A 5,000-nucleotide genomic window follows, 5' to 3' on the forward strand; every position below is an offset into this window, starting at 1 on the left:
GGTATCAGAGCAGCTGTGCTCTTGAGACCTAAATCTCTTTTTCTTCCGCGAACTCTCTGTGTTTTATTTCTATTTTTGGCAAAGTTCATCCTGTTCTTGAGGTGTTCTTCAATCTCATTTCCAGAATTTGCCAAAAATAGCAAAGTTCATCCAAAACTTTCGTTTCTCTTTCTCTCTTGATGGATACCTCCGAGAACCCAAAGATGGTGATGATACCAGTTACTCTCAAGGGTCCTAACTACCTGACATGGGCAAGACTTGCCAAAACAGCTCTCGGAGGCAGAGGCCTTTGGGAGATTGTTGAAGAAGGCCGCCCCACCAAGAAGACTGTCCTAGGAGAGGATGGCAAAGAAGTGGTGGTTGCGGATGCTGGGGATAAGAAGAAAGGTCAGGAGGACCTCATGGTGTTGTCTATCATCCAGAATAGCCTCGCCCCTTCTCTCCAAGAGGCTTATGCATTCTGTGAAACTTCCAAGGAGCTGTGGGATACTCTCAAGAAGGTGTATGCCAACAAATCCAACATCAGCAAGGTGTATGAAGTAAAAGGAGCAATCAACTCTCTAAGTCAAGAGGACACAGACTTTGATGCTCATTTTGGGAAGTTCCGGTCTCTATGGGCTGAGCTAGAGATGCTCAGACCCGCAACAATTGATCCGGATGTTCTACATGAAAGAAGGGAGCAAGATAAGGTCTTTGCCTTGCTGCTCACTCTCAACCCAGGGTATGATGACCTTATTAGGCACATACTGAGGAACAAGGAGCTTCCATCTCTAGATGAAGTGTGTGCTGAGATTCAGAAGGAGCACGGCTCAGTGGGTCTCTTTAAGAGAAAGGGAGAGCTAGTGATGGCCAATCAAGCTGAAGGAGCCGAGAGCAAACCTGCCGGAGTAGCCAACAAAGGGTACTACAAGCCGGAGGAAAAGAAAGTGTGGGTGTGTGATCATTGCAAGAGGAAGGGTCACGGCAAGGACAAGTGCTGGATACTTCACCCACACCTCAAACCGGCTAAGTTCAAGACTGATGGTCGAGCAAACTACTCAGGTGATGTAGGAGAAGCTTCCACGGCCTACCGCACTCATGAGGGCAAGGGAAACCAGGATGAGTCCATCAAGAAATCTGACATTGAGGCACTCATCAAAGCTCTCAAGGAGTCTGGTAAAACTCTTGGTTCCTCTCTTAGTGCATCATATCAATTGCCTAGGAGTTTATTCACGGCATTTCAAGTTGCTCATGAATCTGATAGAGTTAAACCCTTAGTCATAGACTCAGGAGCCTCTCATCACATGATTAGTGATTTAAACTTGATTAAAAATATCACTCCTGCAGTAGGAAATGTTATGATAGCTGATGGTAACAAGGTTCCAATTAAAGGCATAGGGGAACTTAAATTATTTGAGAAAGAATCCAAAGCCTTCTACATGCCTAGTTTCACTTCTAATCTATTATCTGTGAAAAGGGTGACCAATGACTTGAATTGCAATGTTATATTTACGCCTGATGATGTCTACTTTCAGGATATTGACTCATGTAGGTTGCTTGGCAAAGGTGTGAGCAAGGGAAACCTGTACTTGCTAGAAGACACTAAGCTTGCATCCGATCTATCTGTTGCTTTCAATTCAAGTTTTAATTTCCCTAAAGATGTAATGTGGCATGCTAGATTAGGACATCCTCATTCTCGTGCCTTGAACATCATGTTGCCTAGTATTTCATTCCAACAAGATTGTGAAGCTTGTATCTTAGGAAAACATTGCAAAACTGTATTTCCCAAGTCTAGTACAATCTATGAACACTGCTTTGATTTAATTCACTCGGATGTATGGACAGCTCCATGTCTTTCTAGAGAACATCACAAGTATTTTGTGACCTTTATTGATGAGAAATCCAAGTACACATGGATCACTCTCTTACAATCAAAGGATAGGGTCTTAGATGCATTTATAAACTTTGAAACATATGTCTCTAACCATTATAATGCCAAAGTTAAGATTTTGAGATCAGATAATGGAGGAGAGTACACCAGCAATGCATTCAAAGCCCATCTAGCCAAACGAGGTGTGATCCATCAAACCAGCTGTCCATACACTCCCCAACAAAATGGTGTGGCCGAGAGGAAGAACAGGCATCTCATGGAGGTCACTAGGAGCATGATGTTCCATACTAGTGTCCCAAAGAGCTTTTGGGGTGATGCGGTCCTAACTGCATGCTACCTGATCAACCGCATTCCTACCAGAGTTCTAAAAGACTACTCTCCATTTGAGGTATTGAACAAAGCTAAACCATCTATTGATCATATGCGTGTGTTTGGGTGCCTTTGTTTTGTTTTGAAACCAGGAGAACTGAGGAACAAACTGGAGGCTAAGAGCACAAGAGCTATGTTCATTGGGTATTCACCAAACCAGAAGGGCTATAAGTGCTATGAACCAGAGACTAGGAGAGTCTTGGTATCTAGAGATGTGAAGTTTGTAGAAACCAGAGGGTACTACAACAACAAGGATTGGAATGAGCTGGAGAACTTGTCTCAATCCGCATCAGATAGAGCAGCCAATCTCAGACAAGTCATGAGGAGACTTGGGGTCAGCTTACCTATGGAAGAGCCGGGACAAGCAGGATCAGATAATGTGGGAGGATCAAGCCGGTCTGAAGAGCAAACCGAGACAACTACAGATGAAGTTGAGATCCAAGAAGCTGCTCCCCTTGATCCTGAGGGGGGAAATCAGGGTGAACCACCTGTATCTGAGGAAGTTCATGATCAAGAAGAGCACCATGACCAAGAGGAGGAAGTAGAGGATCAGAATCAGAACTTGGAAGGTGGAGAAGGCACTCAGAATGAAAATGATCAGCCAGTACTTAGGAGAAGTACTAGGATCAAGAAGCCGGCTTCAAACTGGAACAACACCAGAGTCTACTTCAATGCAGAGGCAGTAGCTCACCCACCCAGTGGCGTGTGCTCCCTAGCTCACTATCCAGAAGAACATCAAGCCTTTGTGGGTTCATTGGATCAGGAATGGATACCAAGAACATATGCAGAAGCTATGGAAGATGATGAATGATGAAATGGGAGCCATGGAGAGGAACAACACCTGGTATGAGACAGAGCTTCCAAAAGGAAAGAAAGCCGTGACCAGCAGACTCATACACACCATCAAGTATCTTGCAAATGGGAAGCCAGAAAGAAAGAAGACCAGATTGGTAGCAAGAGGATACACACAAGTTTATGGAGAAGACTATCTAGACACCTTTGCACCAGTGGCCAAGCTCCACACAATCCGGATTATCCTTTCATTGGCAGTAAATCAAGAGTGGGATCTTTGGCAAATGGATGTGAAGAATGCCTTCTTGCAAGGTGAACTAGAAGATGAGGTATATATGAGACCACCGCCGGGAATGGAAGAGATGGTGAAACCAGGGAATGTACTCAGACTCAGAAAAGCCATATATGGTTTGAAGCAATCACCAAGAGCTTGGTATCACAAGCTGAGCACTACACTGAATGGGAGAGGCTTTGTGAAGTCTCAAGCGGATCACACACTCTTCACTCTCACCAGCAAGCAAGGGATTGTTGTGATTCTAGTCTATGTGGATGATATCATCATCACTGGTTGTGACAAGGAGGGGATCAGTTCAACCAAGACCTTTCTTAAAGCCGCATTTGATATCAAAGACCTAGGAGAACTGAAGTACTTCCTCGGCATTGAGATGTGCAGATCAAAGGAAGGATTGTTCATGTCCCAAAGAAAGTATACCTTGGAGGAAGACAAGCCAAGACACCACTTGAAGAAGGTTACAAGGTATTGCGAGAGGGGGAGTATGAAGATACTCCATTTGAAGATGTCAAGCAGTATAGAAGGATGGTTGGGAAGCTGATCTATCTAACCATCACTCGGCCAGATGTGTGCTTTGCAGTTAATCAAGTAAGCCAGCACATGCAAACTCCCAAGGTTCATCACTGGAACATGGTGGAGAGGATCCTAAGATACTTGAGAGAGGCGCCAGGTCAGGGTGTATGGATGGCTTGCAACAAGAACACTGAGGTGATAGGATACTGTGATGCAGATTGGGCTGGGGACAGAGTAGACAGAAGGTCAACCACCGGCTATTGTACATTCATTGGAGGGAATCTGGTCACTTGGAAGAGCAAGAAGCAGAAGGTGGTGTCTTGCTCAAGTGCAGAAGCAGAGTACAGATCAATGAGGAAGCTAACCAGTGAGCTTATCTGGATAAAGGGGCTTCTAGGCGACTTGGGAATTGAGATCACCACTCCCATGACCATGCATTGTGACAATCAAGCTGCAATACACATTGCATCCAACTCAGTCTTCCATGAGAGGACAAAACACATAGAAGTGGACTGTCACAAGGTGAGACAAGCAGTAGAACAGCAAGTGATCCTCCCATGCTATACAAGAAGTGAGGATCAGCTGGCTGACATCTTCACCAAGGCAGCCAGCAGCAAAGTTTGTGAGTCCATTCTTCCAAGACTTGGACTCATAAACCTTCCATGTCAATGATCCCCTCACCATGGAGTATTCTACTCTTTTTCCTTTGCTTGGTTTTTATCCCAAGTGGTTTTTCCAAGTAAAGGTTTTAATGAGGGAATGCTTCATGGATTTCCAAGCTTGACACTCACTACTGTCAAGCTTGAGGGGGAGTGTTGACATGAAGAATAAAGCAAGAAGATAGGAACTTGGAGAACAAGGCTGTCCGTACAACCTAAGAGTGACTTGCAAGGAAAGGAAGCAAGTCATGAGTTAACCAACTCGGTCAAGTGATTAAAAGATCTCCTAGTGAGTGGGAATGTCGACATGTATCCGTTGAAGAGAAGTGAGTGGAGGAGTCACGGGTGTGTCTAAGAGAAGAGAGAGGGAGCTGACCGTTGGGAGCTGTCACTATCCCTCTTGCTGAACGAGCCATCCGCGGATCTGCCTCCTCTTTGTTTATTCTTTCCCTTGTACTATCTTCTCATTGTTTATGCATTCTTGTATGTCTTTAAATACCCTGTC

This window comes from Brassica napus, unplaced genomic scaffold (assembly GCF_020379485.1).
Source record: "Brassica napus cultivar Da-Ae unplaced genomic scaffold, Da-Ae ScsIHWf_458;HRSCAF=699, whole genome shotgun sequence".
Lineage (NCBI taxonomy): Eukaryota > Viridiplantae > Streptophyta > Magnoliopsida > Brassicales > Brassicaceae > Brassica > Brassica napus.